General features: G+C 41.3%; 2 long non-coding RNA genes across 4 annotated transcripts; both read right to left on the bottom strand.

Annotated features, from left to right (window-relative positions):
• Positions 1-2,871: 2,871 nt before the first annotated feature.
• On the bottom strand, positions 2,872-9,080 carry LOC121567050. Of its 2 annotated transcripts, XR_006001034.2 has the most exons (7): positions 6,621-7,003; positions 5,604-5,693; positions 5,375-5,481; positions 5,137-5,183; positions 4,796-4,915; positions 3,505-3,621; positions 2,872-3,189 (listed from the first exon to the last, which is right to left on the bottom strand). It is a non-coding gene; the product is annotated as an uncharacterized LOC121567050 (long non-coding RNA). The 2 variants fall into 2 exon arrangements; XR_006001035.2 differs by lacking the exons at positions 5,604-5,693; positions 6,621-7,003 and adding an exon at positions 8,847-9,080.
• Positions 9,081-9,986: 906 nt separating this feature from the next.
• LOC121567051 lies at positions 9,987-14,081 on the bottom strand. Of its 2 annotated transcripts, XR_006001036.1 has the most exons (7): positions 13,866-14,081; positions 12,770-12,859; positions 12,541-12,647; positions 12,305-12,351; positions 11,964-12,083; positions 10,669-10,785; positions 9,987-10,353 (listed from the first exon to the last, which is right to left on the bottom strand). It is a non-coding gene; the product is annotated as an uncharacterized LOC121567051 (long non-coding RNA). The 2 variants fall into 2 exon arrangements; XR_006001037.1 differs by lacking the exon at positions 12,770-12,859.
• Positions 14,082-17,455: the final 3,374 nt, after the last annotated feature.

Genomic DNA, 17,455 nt, shown 5'->3' with positions numbered 1-17,455 from the left:
TGAAGGTGAACGGAAAGGCTCTGGAGCAACGAACAGCCCTTGCTGTCTCTGCCGGGCCGGTTCCCCTCTCCACTGGGGTTCTCTGCCTCTAACCCTGTTGCAGGGGCTGAGTCACTGGCTTGCTGGTGCTCTTTCATGCCGTCCCTGGGAGGGGTGCGTCACTTGAGTGGGTTGAGTTACTGACGTGATCTTCCTGTCTGGGTTGGCGCCCCCCTTGGTTTGTGCTGTGGTGGAGACCTCTGTGGGCTATACTCGGCCTTGTCTCAGGATTGTAAGTTGGTGGTTGAGGATATCCCTCTAGTGGTGCGGGGGCTGTGCTTTGGCAGAGTGGGTGGGGTTATATCCTTCCTGTTTGGCCCTGTCCGGGGGTTTCTTCGGATGGGGCCACAGTGTCTCCGGACCGCTCCTGTCTCAGCCTCCAGTATTTATGCTGCAGTAGTTTATGTGTCGGGGGGCTGGGGTTAGTTGGTTATACCTGGAGTACTTCTCCTGTCTTATCCAGTGTCCTGTGTGAATTTAAGTATGCTCTCTCTAATTCTCTCGTTCTCTCTTTCTCTCTGAGAACCTGAGCCCTAGGACCATACGTCAGGACTACCGGGCATGATGACACCTTGCTGTCCCCAGTCCGCCTGGCCTTGCTGCTATTCCAGTTTCAACTGTTCTGCCTGCGGTTACGAAACCCCTACCTGTCCCAGACCTGCTGTTTTCAACTCTTAATGATCGGCTATGAAAAGCCAACTGAGAGACCTGAGCACCTAGGACCATACGTCGGGACTACCGGCCGTGGTGACTCCTTGCTGTCCCCAGTCCGCCTGGCCTTGCTGCTATTCCAGTTTCAACTGTTCTGCCTGCGGTTATGGAACCCCTACCTGTCCCAGACCTGCTGTTTTCAACTCTTAATGATCGGCTATGAAAAGCCAACTGAGATTTATTCCTGATTATTATTTGACCATGCTTGTCACTTATGAACATTTTTGAACATCTTGGCATGGTTCTGTTATAATCTTCACCCGGCACAGCCAGAAGAGGACTGGCCACCCCTCATAGCCTGGTTCCTCTCTAGGTTTCTTCCTAGGTTTTCGCCTTTCTAGGGAGTTTTTCCTAGCCACCGTGCTTCTACACCTGCATTACTAGCTGTTTGGGGTTTTAGGCTGGGTTTCTGTACAGCACTTCGAGATATTAGCTGATGTAAGAAGGGCTATATAAAATAAAATTGATTGATTGATTGATTGATTGTTAAGAGATAGATGGGAGGTATTGAATAGAGTTGAAGGATGGGACTAATAACAAATAACAACAAATAATAACAAAGATAGCTAATAATGTAAGCATACTGTGTCCATAATAAGTATATAGGTTGTATGTTGGGAGCTTTTGGGAAAGAGCACAGTTAGAAAGATATGGCATATAGAAGCAAACCGGATGGACATCATGAAAATGATCGGAGAGGTTGAGAGTAGAAGAAGTTCAGGAGAAAAAAAAAAAAAAAAAATAAATATATATATATATATATATATATATATATATATATATATAATTATTGTAAAATTAACTCTGTCCATAAGGTGTAGATAGTAAGTATAGACCGGAAGTAGAGGCCTGGGCATTGTTGTTCACTAATTTACTCCAAGTAGGGAAAGGATGGTGGGGTTGAAAAGTAATAAAGGGGAGTATATATATAAAAATAAATATATTTAAAAAAAAACATGGGGGATTGGAAGTGATGCAGACAATTACATTGATAGAAGATACAATCTATCTGCAATATTAAGCTGATCCATCCCCCCCCAGAAAAAAATAATTAAAATAAATAAATAACAAAAATAACAAAAAAAATAATAATAATAATAATACTGCGCTAATTAACTCTTGCCAAAAATATGTTCTGGTTTTATAACATTGACTGTGCTCTGTGAAATGCTGCTTAGTTCCCATTTGTGTCATGATTTAGTTAAATCTGTAGCTAGTTATGTTACAAGAGGAAATGAAACTTGTTCAGAATTAAACCACCATAGTCATCATTATTGAGAAACAAACAGGGTTTAGGTTTACTTAGATTATTTTAAAAGACTGGGTTGTATAGACAATATGATTGTGGGACCAGAAGAGAACTGTGGAACCATTGACATTTTGCTGATCATCATTCATTGTTTCATTTGACTTGATGAGGTTTATAAGACTCCACGTATTTGTTTTAATGCCAATAAGAAGGCATGGGGAAACAATTCATATTAAGTTAACATACATAACTAACTCCAACTCCAACCTTGGCAGTAAACTACTTGTCTGTCCTTCTGTGACCATTCTTGTTCTCGCCACAAGGTGAGGATCTCATACCACTCTTGAAGTCAATTGAGAAAATGGCACAGCACAGTGGTGTTCTCACACACGTGTACGCACACCCTCACACTCATGCTCATGCTCACGCTCACTCAAAACCTAAATAAATGCCCAGGTTTAGCGTGAGAGGCTCCCTTCCTTTCCCCCTGAAGTTGTACTCTAGGCCCACACTGACATTGCATTATGCCTGAGTCTGCTATTTCACAATCGTCTGACGTATAATGCAAAATGCTAGCCTGGGTACCAATCTGTTTAGCTAACATTCTACTCCTTGTATTCGGTGTCATATGCCATATGTTAGTGGCAAAGAGTGGAATGATAGCTAAACAGACTGGTACCAAGAATAGCTATATGCTTGTAACTGTTTACTTATGAATAAACATTGTGTTTGGCAAGAATTATTAGGGGTGGTGAGTCAAAATAGCAAATGGCTTTTAAAGATCTAATGACAGCTATCCCTAGGAACCAGAGGGACAAAACATTAACATTTTTGTTCTTTATTAACTTAACTTAAAATAGTTTTTTTTTAAAATTATTTACAGGAATGTTACAAACAACACAGGAGCAGGAAGCAAAGAAAATAGGAAGGCTATAGTATGTGTTTGATATGGTAAAACGTTTAACATGATGTCCTGCGTGACATCAGCACGCTGTTGTGTGACAACCACCACTTCCTGACCCCCTTTCTTTGCTGATGAACATAATTTTGCTGTCTGTGTTGTTCAGGTATGCTGATGCTCAAGCAACATCACTCCACTTTAATTCATTCTTCCTCCCGATCCTGTTTGTCATCGTCCACCATGTTCAGTTCTTCATACCAACGCTCGATCAGTCCTGAGGGCTCCATATCTACCAAGACATGCAACCAGACATAGCAGGTTGGCTTTAGTTATTTGTTCTCCGGACAGCGTCAAAGCTAATGAAAATGCAGAGCTTAGCAACATATATTGCTTGACATAATTTGGACTGATTGCTCAGTGGACCATTTGGCTTCTGTGTATTGGATTGTATAACAACACAAATTATTAAGTAATTTAGTTTACTATACGTTTAGATATTTCAGGCATCATTCGTAGTAACAGTTATAGTTCAATGATTATTTATTTAGGACACAGATATTGTTGTGGCTGTATGTACCTTGTTGTAGTGAGTCATACCCCTTACCTTGAGTGATGTAGTTGTTCACACTAGGATATGTATGAGGTAGATGCACATGGTCAAATGGTCTTGGAGTGAAGTTTGGAAAATATTGTTCTTCTACTGCCACCAGATCCAATATTTCTGGAGGGGAGATAAAAATCTTGATGATCAAACAAATCTGGCACAGCATAATACCTTCTCATATTAAATATGTTAAACTACATTTAAGAAGAATGCATAGGAAACAGTGCAGACATTGGGAAAAAAACGTTTTTGATTTGCTCAATCATGCTTGATCAAATGCTCCATATTTACCCTGACATACAACTGCTTTAGTTATTTGTACTGCAGTCTGGACAGCTCCAACGCTGAACATGGAAAAGCATAGCTACATTCACTCACTGGCCAGTTTATTAGGTACACCCATCTAGTACCGGGTCAGACCCCCCTTTGCCTCCAGAACAGCCTGAATTCTTCGGGCATGGATTCTACAAGGTGTCGGAAACATTGTTGCTCAATTGATATCAAAGGCCCTAACGTGTGCCAGGAAAACATTCCCCACACCAGTACACCACCACCACCAGCCTGTACCAGGCAGGATGGGTCCATGGACTCATGCTGCTTATGCCAAATCCTGACTGTCATCAGCATAACGCAACAGGAATCGAGATTCGTCAGACCAGGCAATGTTTTCCCACTCCTCAATTGTCCAGTGTTGGTGATCGCTTTCCCACTGGAGCCGCTTCTTCTTGTTTTTAGCTGATAGGAGTGGAACCCAGTGTGGTCGTCTGCTGCAATAGCCCATCCGTGACAAGGATCAACGAGTTGTGTGTTCTGAGATGGCATTCTGCACACCACTGTTGTACTGTGCCGTTAGCTTGCACGATTCATGCCATTCTCCTTCGACCTCGCTCATCAACGAGCTGTTTGTCGCACCATTCTTGGTAAACCTTAGACACTGTGGTGCGTGAAAAGCCCAGGAGTCCGGCCGTTTCTGAGATACTGGCCCCCTGTGCGCTTGGCACTGACGATCATACAATGCTCAAAGTCGCTTAGTTCACTCATTTTGCCCATTCTAACGTTCAATCGAACAGTATCTGAATGCCTTGATGCCTGTCTGCCTGCTTTATATAGCAAGCCATGGCCACGTGACTTACTGTCTGTAGGAGCGATCAATTGTCGTGAACGGGGTGGTGTACCTAATAAACTGGCTGTGAGTGTGTATTGCATCACATCATTCTGACAAAGATTGTTTAGTACACAGCTATTCTTGTGGCTGTACTGTATGTGCTGATTGAAGTCCCTTGCCCCTTACCTTGAGTGAGGTAGTTGTTCACACTAGGATATGTATGAGGTAGATGCACATGGTCAGATGGTCTTGGAGTGAAGTTTGGAAAATATTGTTCATTTACTGCCACCAGATCCAACATTTCTCCTGAATATGAGGGAAGATCAAATCTCAATGATCAAGCACAAACCTGGCACAGCATAAACCTTCTCATAAATTAGATCAGAGTAATATCATAGGAATTTTTATAATGGATTCATAATGCAGTTCCAGGCAAAAAAATGTGCTTTATAAGTATCCATGTCTTGCCAAATATTGGTTTGATATATATTACATAACTGTTTCCTGATAATAATTGGTCAACTCACCATTATTTCCAGACAGACCTCTGTCTGCTTCTGCAAGGTTGTTTGGTCTAAAAAGAAAAAAAGAACCTTAAATGTCAAAGTGTTTATAAAAGCAGCACCACATAGTCCTACCTGCTCATCACTGTTTCCCTCCAAGTTGAACAAACCTCATACATTCGTTTTATCAAATTTGACACTTCACTTGGGTCTCCATCTTTTAGTTATCTGGTAATTGAAATATAATGTACAGACAACTCACCTGTTATAGCTTAGAAATGGAGTACATCTCCGTAAAGGAAAAGACACCTCTTCGATGACCACGACCGCATTGAAACCAAATTGGTCATCCTCACACTGCAATGAAACCTATAAAAAATAACCATCTTTAGTTAAATATTTTGTTAGTGTCCTGACATTACGCTCATTCAAAGAAAGTATTTTATTATTTCAATAAGTATATGATAAATCAATGTAAAACAAACTTATACCAGTGCATCTTGTGAGTAATGGTAGCTGTCAGTTTCATAAACTACTACATATGAATTGGCCTCTGCATTGTCCTCACACTGGATAGGGTTCTGTAATATATCACAATGTATCTATAATTAGATATAGACAATACATGGTGTGTTTTTTTAAGAAAGACCAAAGGATTAAATAGCTATGCTTCCAATCTAACAAAAAGGTAGTAATACAACTGAGCAAAAACATCACAGTATCATTCTGAAGTCTGAAGCGGTTTCACAGCATATTGCGCCACTCACAGTGTTTTTGAAATGTTATGTTATGGTCACACTGGTCAAATTAAGATAATTCACATTCGGCATTACTTCCTACTTTTGCTGTTGTCGTCCTTAAGATATCCTTCCAAGAACAAATATGCACAATATATTTGAGTCAAAATTGATTGTAATAACTAAACTAAGGTTTGCAGTGCACTATACTGAACATAGTCATGTTATTATCAAGCTGCTTATTAGTGGTTTATTCAACTATGTTTTGCCGCCATGATGGTAGATTTAGGTTTGAGAGGATGAGCTATAGAGGAACCAAAATAAGCATCATATTTCTTAAGTCAAAACTTTACAATTTCTTGAAGAAGACTCACGTGCGCCATTGTTTTTGTACGGATGCAAAAGGGTGTCGCTATGAAAGTGTGTCACTGTGACCTACGTCATCAATGCGACTACTGTAGTATAAACTCATGCTAATTTGTAATTTGTTTCTAAAGCTGAAAAGTGTATATTTATAAATAAAATGTACCTGTTTTGAATTTGCATGTAAGGTAAGTGTTTGGTTGAATTAATTATTCAAGAAATGCTGAGGTCACACTTGGCTAGGCTAAGGGTTAAGGTTAGGGCTAGGGTTAGTGGATAGTTAGTTGAAATGTTGTTGAAAGTTATTGAACATCTACTGAACATCTACAAACCATCTACTTGAGACTATCCAAAGAAAGTGTTACTAATGCTGAAAATGAAGATGGTATGTAACCACAGTTTCCTTACCGTAGGATAGTGCTCTTTAGTAAAACTCGACTAGTTATTGCATAGATGCACTTTCAGTTCACACTGACTCAGTTAAACATTATTATTATCTATCCAAATGTTGTCCATGTTCCTTTTCTCCGGTTAAACAAAGCTTGAGATCATGAGCCTGTTGATCAAAAGTTTTTCAAGACTTCCTTTTCATACTCTGAATTCCAAGGAGTGTCCAGGAACAGATACTTAAGAACAGGAACGGATACTTTTCATGCATGTGGTTATGTAATTAGATTACTCACTGCGGAATGTAACTCTTAAAAAAAAATTGGGCTTGTTTATAACTCCCACTTATGGTCAGAAGGCTGGCTTAAATCTGTAATGTAGACTGATTGAGAACATTGTCCTCAAGCTACACTATCTTGTCAAACCATGGCATTCGATTTTATCATAACTGAAAAGCAGTGAGAAACTTGGTATCTTTTAGTTTTCATTAACAAATAATGTAAATACTAGGAATGGGAGACCACCGAGCCTGGTTGTCCCTGCCGTTCTTTCGTGCCATTCTCTTTCTTACCACAAGGTGATGATCCTGCACCAGTCATTATTTGATGTTGCACCAGTTATCTCACCAGTCAGAGAGCAGTGAACTACAACTCAAATGGAAGAAGTTTGGAACCACTAAGACTCTTCCTAGAGCTGGCCGCCTGGCCAAACTGAGCAATCGGGGGAGAAGGGCCTTGGTCAGGGAGGTTACCAAGAACCCAATGGTCTCTGACAGAGCTCTAGAGTTCCTCTGTGGAGATGGGAGAACCTTCCAGAAGGACAACCATCTCTGCAGCACTCCACCAATCAGGCCTTTATGGTAGAGTGGCCAGACTGAAGCCACTCCTCAGTAAAAGGCACATGACAGCCCGCTGGTCTGATGAAACCAAGATTGAACTCTTTGGCCTAAATGCCAAGCATCACGTCTGGAGGAAACCTGGCATCTTTCCCTCGGTGAAGCATGGTGGTGGCATCATGCTGTGGGGATGTTTTTCAGCGGCAGGGACTAGGAGACTAGTAAGGGTCGAGGGAAAGATGAACAGAGCAAGGTACAGAGAGATCCTTGATGAAAACCTGCTCCAGAGCTCTCAGGACTTCAGACTGGGGTGAAGGTTCACCTTCCACAGGACAATGACCCTAAGCACACAGCCAAGACTACGCAGGAGTGGCTTCGGGACAAGTCTCTGGATGTCCTTGAGTAGCCCAGCCAGAGCCCGGACTTGAACCCGATCGAACATCTCTGGAGAGACCTGAAAATAGCTGTGAAGCAACTCTCCCCATGATGTTAAATAAATACTGTTAGAGGTTGGTGAGGATGCCAATCATCACGATTCTCATTCTCAGAGGGGCCGACGCCTGGATTGTCCTCATACTGAGCCTCACTCTGGGTCTGCAACATCACAAAATGAGTTCATATCTTTAATAACCACTGTACTGAATAAAACATAATAAAAGTCAAAAAGTCAATTTTCCCTATCATAGGGTTAAATTGTTGTAGTTTACTCATTTGGAACTCAATGGATATTGTAGCAGGTCTGCATGTGCTACCCTCGCCAAAACTAACTTTGACTGTAGTATCCGAGGCTGTACCCTGTGCTATGCCCTGAGGGACGAATGATCCCTATAGTCTACAAATTTGTCAAACCTCCCGTCTACACTATTGTGCAAAATTAACACATATTGTAAAATTATAGCAAAAATGATTAACAGTTTCGTAATTATCTTGCTCTTGTTGAGTAGCATAGCACACACAATATGTTGTTGACCTCCTTCTTGCCAAAAATCTACATGTATGTATGCACATAGCCTATGTTGAATGTAGGTCGACATTCTTCATTTCTATATGTATAGAGAAATAAATAAAAATGGTATTTCTAAAGACAAAACACTACCTTTTCAGCATCGAAACATGTATTCTTCATGTTTGTAGTCGGTGCGGAGGAGGAAAGGGACTTCCCACCAACCTACGTCAGTACGTTGACTGTACGTTTGGCGCCACTGTGCCTCATTTACTTAATCTTAACTATTAGCATTAGTATTTAGTAACTATAGAATAAACTGTATATCTTTTGAAGACAATTCAGTATTTTGAATGTTTAAGATATTTCACTGATTGAAACCATGCAATACATCCGTTTCCTTACCGTGGGGTTGTTCCCTTCTGCAAACTTAGTCTCATTGACATGAATCCTTGTATAAGTTACTTACTGTGCCAAATGTTGTTCATTGTCCGATTCCCAAGTCAAATAAAGGCTTAATATGCTGTCAGGGAGCTTTTGAAAAGGTATTCTTCCATCTAAAACCTGTTTTAGTGTCCTCCTTCAAAGATCGATAAATAAAAACCGGAAGGCACTTATAGGATGTTGAAATGCCTGCATAATTAATACTGCGCTAATTAACTCTTGCCAAAAATATGTTCTGGTTTTATAACATTGACTGTGCTCTGTGCAATGCTGCTTAGTTCCCATTTGTGTCATGATTTAGTTAAATCTGTAGCTAGTTATGTTACAAGAGGAAATGAAACTTGTTCAGAATTAAACCACCATAGTCATCATTATTGAGAAACAAACAGGGTTTAGGTTTACTTAGATTATTTTAAAAGACTGGGTTGTATAGACAATATGATTGTGGGACCAGAAGAGAACTGTGGAACCATTGACATTTTGCTGATCATCATTCATTGTTTCATTTGACTTGATGAGGTTTATAAGACTCCACGTATTTGTTTTAATGCCAATAAGAAGGCATGGGGAAACAATTCATATTAAGTTAACATACATAACTAACTCCAACTCCAACCTTGGCAATAAACTACTTGTCTGTCCTTCTGTGACCATTCTTGTTCTCGCCACAAGGTGAGGATCTCATACCACTCTTGAAGTCAATTGAGAAAATGGCACAGCACAGTGGTGTTCTCACACACGTGTACGCACACCCTCACACTCATGCTCACGCTCACTCAAAACCTAAATAAATGCCCAGGTTTAGCGTGAGAGGCTCCCTTCCTTTCCCCCTGAAGTTGTACTCTAGGCCCACACTGACATTGCATTATGCCTGAGTCTGCTATTTCACAATCGTCTGACGTATAATGCAAAATGCTAGCCTGGGTACCAATCTGTTTAGCTAACATTCTACTCCTTGTATTCGGTGTCATATGCCATATGTTAGTGGCAAAGAGTGGAATGATAGCTAAACAGACTGGTACCAAGAATAGCTATATGCTTGTAACTGTTTACTTATGAATAAACATTGTGTTTGGCAAGAATTATTAGGGGTGGTGAGTCAAAATAGCAAATGGCTTTTAAAGATCTAATGACAGCTATCCCTAGGAACCAGAGGGACAAAACATTAACATTTTTGTTCTTTATTAACTTAACTTAAAATAGTTTTTTTTAAAATTATTTACAGGAATGTTACAAACAACACAGGAGCAGGAAGCAAAGAAAATAGGAAGGCTATAGTATGTGTTTGATATGGTAAAACGTTTAACATGATGTCCTGCGTGACATCAGCACGCTGTTGTGTGACAACCACCACTTCCTGACCCCCTTTCTTTGCTGATGAACATCATTTTGCTGTCTGTGTTGTTCAGGTATGCTGATGCTCAAGCAACATCACTCCACTTTAATTCATTCTTCCTCCCGATCCTGTTTGTCATCGTCCACCATGTTCAGTTCTTCATACCAACGCTCGATCAGTCCTGAGGGCTCCATATCTACCAAGACATGCAACCAGACATAGCAGGTTGGCTTTAGTTATTTGTTCTCCGGACAGCGTCAAAGCTAATGAAAATGCAGAGCTTAGCAACATATATTGCTTGACATAATTTGGACTGATTGCTCAGTGGACCATTTGGCTTCTGTGTATTGGATTGTATAACAACACAAATTATTAAGTAATTTAGTTTACTATACGTTTAGATATTTCAGGCATCATTCGTAGTAACAGTTATAGTTCAATGATTATTTATTTAGGACACAGATATTGTTGTGGCTGTATGTACCTTGTTGTAGTGAGTCATACCCCTTACCTTGAGTGATGTAGTTGTTCACACTAGGATATGTATGAGGTAGATGCACATGGTCAAATGGTCTTGGAGTGAAGTTTGGAAAATATTGTTCTTCTACTGCCACCAGATCCAATATTTCTGGAGGGGAGATAAAAATCTTGATGATCAAACAAATCTGGCACAGCATAATACCTTCTCATATTAAATATGTTAAACTACATTTAAGAAGAATGCATAGGAAACAGTGCAGACATTGGGAAAAAAACGTTTTTGATTTGCTCAATCATGCTTGATCAAATGCTCCATATTTACCCTGACATACAACTGCTTTAGTTATTTGTACTGCAGTCTGGTCAGCTCCAACGCTGAACATGGAAAAGCATAGCTACATTCACTCACTGGCCAGTTTATTAGGTACACCCATCTAGTACCGGGTCAGACCCCTCTTTGCCTCAAGAACAGCCTGAATTCTTCGGGCATGGATTCTACAAGGTGTCGGAAACATTGTTGCTCAATTGATATCAAAGGCCCTAACGTGTGCCAGGAAAACATTCCCCACACCAGTACACCACCACCACCAGCCTGTACCAGGCAGGATGGGTCCATGGACTCATGCTGCTTATGCCAAATCCTGACTGTCATCAGCATGACGCAACAGGAATCGAGATTCGTCAGACTCCTCAATTGTCCAGCGTTGGTGATCGCTTTCCCACTGGAGCCGCTTCTTCTTGTTTTTAGCTGATAGGAGTGGAACCCAGTGTGGTCGTCTGCTGCAATAGCCCATCCATGACAAGGATCAACGAGTTGTGTGTTCTGAGATGGCATTCTGCACACCACTGTTGTACTGTGCCGTTATTTGTCTGTTTGTGGGCCGCCTGTTAGCTTGCACGATTCATGCCATTCTCCTTCGACCTCGCTCATCAACGAGCTGTTTGTCGCACCATTCTTGGTAAACCTTAGACACTGTGGTGCGTGAAAAGCCCAGGAGTCCGGACGTTTCTGAGATACTGGCCCCCTGTGCGCTTGGCACTGACGATCATACAATGCTCAAAGTCGCTTAGTTCACTCATTTTGTCCATTCTAACGTTCAATCGAACAGTATCTGAATGCCTTGATGCCTGTCTGCCTGCTTTATATAGCAAGCCATGGCCACGTGACTCACTGTCTGTAGGAGCGATCAATTGTCGTGAACGGGGTGGTGTACCTAATAAACTGGCTGTGAGTGTGTATTGCATCACATAATTCTGACAAAGATTGTTACACAGCTATTCTTGTGGCTGTACTGGATGTGCTTATTGAAGTCCCTTGCCCCTTACCTTGAGTGAGGTAGTTGTTCACACTAGGATATCTATGAGGTAGATGCACATGGTCAGATGGTCTTGGAGTGAAGTTTGGAAAATATTGTTCATTTACTGCCACCAGATCCAACATTTCTCCTGAATATGAGGGAAGATCAAATCTCAATGATCAAGCACAAACCTGGCACAGCATAAACCTTCTCATAAATTAGATCAGAGTAATATCATAGGAATTTTTATAATGGATTCATAATGCAGTTCCAGGCAAAAAAATATGCTTTATAAGTATCCATGTCTTGCCAAATATTGGTTTGATATATATTACATAACTGTTTCCTGATAATAATTGGTCAACTCACCATTATTTCCAGACAGACCTCTGTCTGCTTCTGCAAGGTTGTTTGGTCTAAAAAGAAAAAAATAACCTTAAATGTCAGTGTTTATAAAAGCAGCACCACATAGTCCTACCTGCTCATCACTGTTTCCCTCCAAGTTGAACAAACCTCATACATTCGTTTTATAAAATTTGACACTTCACTTGGGTCTCCATCTTTTAGTTATCTGGTAATTGAAATATAATGTACAGACAACTCACCTGTTATAGCTTAGAAATGGAGTACATCTCTGTAAAGGAAAAGACACCTCTTCGATGACCACGACCGCATTGAAACCAAATTGGTCATCCTCACACTGCAATGAAACCTATAAAAAATAACCATCTTTAGTTAAATATTTTGTTAGTGTCCTGACATTACGGTCATTCATAGAAAGTATTTTATTATTTCAATAAGTATATGATAAATCAATGTAAAACAAACTTATACCAGTGCATCTTGTGAGTAATGGTAGCTGTCAGTTTCATAAACTACTACATATGAATTGGCCTCTGCATTGTCCTCACATTGGATAGGGTTCTGTAATATATCACAATGTATCTATAATTAGATATAGACAATACATGGTGTGTTTTTTAAAGAAAGACCAAAGGATTAAATAGCTATGCTTCCAATCTAACAAAAAGGTAGTAATACAACTGAGCAAAAACATCACAGTATCATTCTGAAGTCTGAAGCGGTTTCACAGCATATTGCGCCACTCGCAGTGTTTTTGAAATGTTATGTTATGGTCACACTGGTCAAATTAAGATAATTCACATTCGGCACTACTTCCTACTTTTGCTGTTGTCGTCCTTAAGACATCCTTCTAAGAACAAATATGCACAATATATTTGAGTCAACATTGATTGTAATAACTAAACTAAGGTTTGCAGTGCACTATACTGAACATAGTCATGTTATTATCAAGCTGCTTATTAGTGGTTTATTCAACTATGTTTTGCCGCCATGATGGTAGATTTAGGTTTGAGAGGATGAGCTATAGAGGCCCCATAATGTACACCCGTGTTCCAATAATGTACAATCCAGTAGGTTAACCTATTCTGCCTAATTTTTCATTCATTTAGCAACCAAAATAAGCATCATATTTCTTAAGTCAAAACTTTACAATTTCTTGAAGAAGACTCTCGTGCGCCATTGTTTTTTTTTGATGCAAAAGGGTGTCGCTATGAAAGTGTGTCACTGTGACCTACGTCATCAATGCGACTACTGTAGTCTGAACTCATGCTAATTTGTAATTTGTTTCTAAAGCTGAAAAGTGTATATTTATAAATAAAATGTACCTGTTTTGAATTTGCATGTAAGGTAAGTGTTTGGTTGAATTAATTATTCAAGAAATGCTGAGGTCACACTTGGCTAGGCTAAGGGTTAAGGTTAGGGCTAGGGTTAGTGGATAGTTAGTTGAAATGTTGTTGACAGTTATTTAACATCTCCTGAACATCTACAAACCATCTACTTGAGACTATCCAAAGAAAGTGTTACTAATGCTGAAAATGAAGATGGTATGTAACCACAGTTTCCTTACCGTAGGATAGTGCCCTTTAGTAAAACTCGACTAGTTATTGCATAGATGCACTTTCAGTTCACACTGACTCAGTTAAACATTATTATTATCCATCCAAATGTTGTCCATGTTCCTTTTCTCCGGTTAAACAAAGCTTGAGATCATGAGCCTGTTGATCAAAAGTTTTTCAAGACTTCCTTTTCATACTCTGAATTCCAAGGAGTGTCCAGGAACAGATACTTAAGAACAGGAACGGATACTTTTCATGCACGTGGTTATGTAATTAGATTACTCACTGCAGAATGTAACTCTTAAAAAAAAATTGGGCTTGTTTATAACTCCCACTTATGGTCAGAAGGCTGGCTTAAATCTGTAATTTAGACTGATTGAGAACATTGTCCACAAGCTACACTATCTTGTCAAACCATGGCATTCGACTTGATCATAACTGAAAAGCAGTGGGAAACTTGGTATCTTTTAGTTTTCATTAACAAATAATGTAAATACTAGGAATGGGAGACCACCAAGCCTGGTTGTCCCTGCCGTTCTTTCGGGCCATTCTCTTTCTTAGCACAAGGTGATGATCCTGCACCAGTCATTATTTGATGTTGCACCAGTTATCTCACCAGTCAGAGAGCGGTGAACTACAACTCTCTCTCTCTCTCTCTCTCTCTCTCTCTCTCTCTCTTGCTCTCTCTCTCTCTCTCATGGGGCACTTCTCTCGAGGTTCCCTCTTTCTTTCCTCGTCTGGAGATTCTCATTCTCCTTTATTGACCAGACAAGTCTATTTCCTCAACTAGCCACTTTCTCTTTCTCTTTCTCTCTCTCTTGGTCTTGGTCTCTCTGTCTCTGGGTAATTGCCCATAAAATCTACTCCAGTAGGAGCCATAATCCCATCAAGATGGGTGCAGTGTAGCCGTCAAGGCAAAACAAAGGCCCCTCTAGGACTAGGATGATAGGCTTCTCTTCTTCCCCCCTGAAACAGCACTGAGACCAGGGGGACCCACACTGACAAGTTGGTCCCTGAGTCCCTCTACCCCTTTAACTGCCCCTCTGGGAAAAAAATTGCAAATCTGGGGGGCGAGACCTCTTCAGCGTCTTGCCAGCTGCAACAGGACGGGAGTGGTGAGAGCCATCCTATCCCATCACCAAGAAAAGAGCAGGCTCCCAACAGATTGAGCACAATAAAAAGGACAATAGCACTTTCAATCCCACTGGGATACCCGCTTTCTGATAGACCTCAGTTTGTTTAACGACCCTCTCAGAACACATGATCAATTTATCATTCAGTGACAGAGTAAATAACTTTTAGAGATCATACTTAAATTAAAAAGTGGCATGTTGTCACTCAATTGTTTACAATAGTTTTTCTCTGTAATCCTGAAGTGTTGCTCCTGCGCACTGCAACTCATACAACTACCTGTGAGATGCCTGAGTTATTCTAGGCCTGTTTAAAAGCAGCCACAACGGACAAACAACGAAGATAAGCTGCCAGGAACCTGACATGTGGTCTAGCCCACTGTCTGCCTCAGGAGAGCATGCACTCACCATGCATCAACCTATTCAGAAAATACATGAAATTGCAGTTCTCCGTTACTGGTGCCAGGGTTACCATATGTTGTGGCATATAAAATCACATCTAGAGAGTGCAGCGCGGGCTGCATCCATTATCCACGGAGGAGGCTAACAAAGGGAATAAAGTGAGCATCACACAGACTGACACGTGTGCTTCCGTACGCCCCCCGCTGCAGCATCACTGTCTGTGGGCAGACAACCTGCCATCTCTCCATCCATGGCCCCCCGCCCCTACCCTGTGGCTCCCACCCCCTGCCTCCGAGCCCTGGAGAAAGGCCAGACAGACCAGGCACACCCCTGCCCCGGCCTGCAGGCCCCTTTGTGGATCAAAGGACGCAGAGCCTTGGGGTTCCAGTGTATAGAAGTGTGCCAGATTATGCACTAGCCAAACAGACGCCCCCCATTCCCCTCCTCCATCCCCCATCACTCCCCATCCTTCCCTACCGTGTCCACTCCCCCTCACCCCTGCACTCCCCAGCTGCTGTGATTTAAATGAGGGCCCCATGAAGAAAGGAGGGCATCTGCCACACGCCCCAGAGCCTCTCATCAGAGAATAAGACACATTTAAAGCGCCCCTCTCATGGAGATGTCCTATAACAAGATTAAGTCCTTTGAAAAAGTAAAGTGGGCTAAAATGGAATGGATGGGTGCGTACACTTTTGAATTGGAGCTGAAGCTTTAGGACAGGGATGGAACCAAAATACACCTGGGTGATGTCATGAGATGAGATATTAGATATGGAGCTGCATTAGGGCAATTTGCTGAAAAAAACAATTAGAAGATCAAAACCAAGTGTCCTGAAACCAGATTTGAAGTGTGTACAGCACAGCACTGAATACTTCATTTGCTAAGGCCCTGGAACAAGTTCTGTATGTATTAGGGTAGGGACGTCCCAAGGATGCCGGATAGCACTAACAATGATCTCATTATCTCTCCTCTCTCTGATCATGTCTGGTCCATTAGGCTTTTCTGCTTTAACAGTCCCTTACAGCAACACAGTCCCTTAATGATGATGAGCATGGCACGGCGTTACGACCTCACCACTGCATTAATACACCAGCCAGGCAGAGAGGGACTGAAGCTCGAGCTATATCTTGGGCTCTGATCAGTACGGCATCTGCCAATCAGATCAGACCAGTTTAACAGACAGTAGAGCCTGGGACCAATCCTAAGAGGAGTGGTTGATAGTGCCTAGAAAAGCCTATCTACCCTCTAATCCAGACACATAATAAGCCATGAGAAGCAAATGCATCAGAGGAGGCTGGTGGGCGGAGCTATAGGAGGTTGGGCCTCATTGTAATGGCTGTAATGGAATCAATGGAACGGTATCAAACTTATGGAAACCACATGTTTGACTCTGTTCCATTAATTCCATTCCAGCCCTTACAATGTGCCTGTCCTCCTATAGCTCCTCCCACTAGCCTCCTCTGAAATGTGGCCTAATGGCCAGCTCTATTGGGGATCATAGTGTTCAGTGGATGTTGAGTTTCCCCTATACACTTTGATTAGTGCAGCAGTACATAGATTATCAAGCGGAGGAGATCAATATGATCATCCCACTGTGGCAAACAGATGGATCCATCATCCCTGTGTTTACAAACACAACATGCTGTATCCTGTGTTTAATGGATGAAACAGTAAGGTTATCTCCAAAATCATTTTTGTCTTCATTTCTTTAATTTAGGATTAAGCCATGATATGTCGGCAGTAAATGCGTAATCACTCTGTAAAGGCTGCTTTCACCTCTGATTAATTAAGATACCTGCCCATTCGCTCTAATTAACACACAGCTGCTGCTTAATGAGCTGCATGCATGCAGGGAGGAGAGGGTACAGTATCTCTCTAGCTCTCTATCCCACTGTACAGCGCTCTCTCTCTCTCTCCCTCTCTCTCTCTCTACCGCTCAACCTCTCAGCAAATCTACTTTACCTCATGCATCATGACCAACCAGCAACAGTGTCCGAGGGTGTTCGTTTCCACGTTTGTTTCCATGCATTTTTATCAGTTTCACCTGAGACATACAGCTTGCGTTCGTT

Source organism: Coregonus clupeaformis, chromosome 6, assembly GCF_020615455.1.
Source record: "Coregonus clupeaformis isolate EN_2021a chromosome 6, ASM2061545v1, whole genome shotgun sequence".
Lineage (NCBI taxonomy): Eukaryota > Metazoa > Chordata > Actinopteri > Salmoniformes > Salmonidae > Coregonus > Coregonus clupeaformis.
This window is presented reverse-complemented; position numbering and strand designations above follow the sequence as displayed.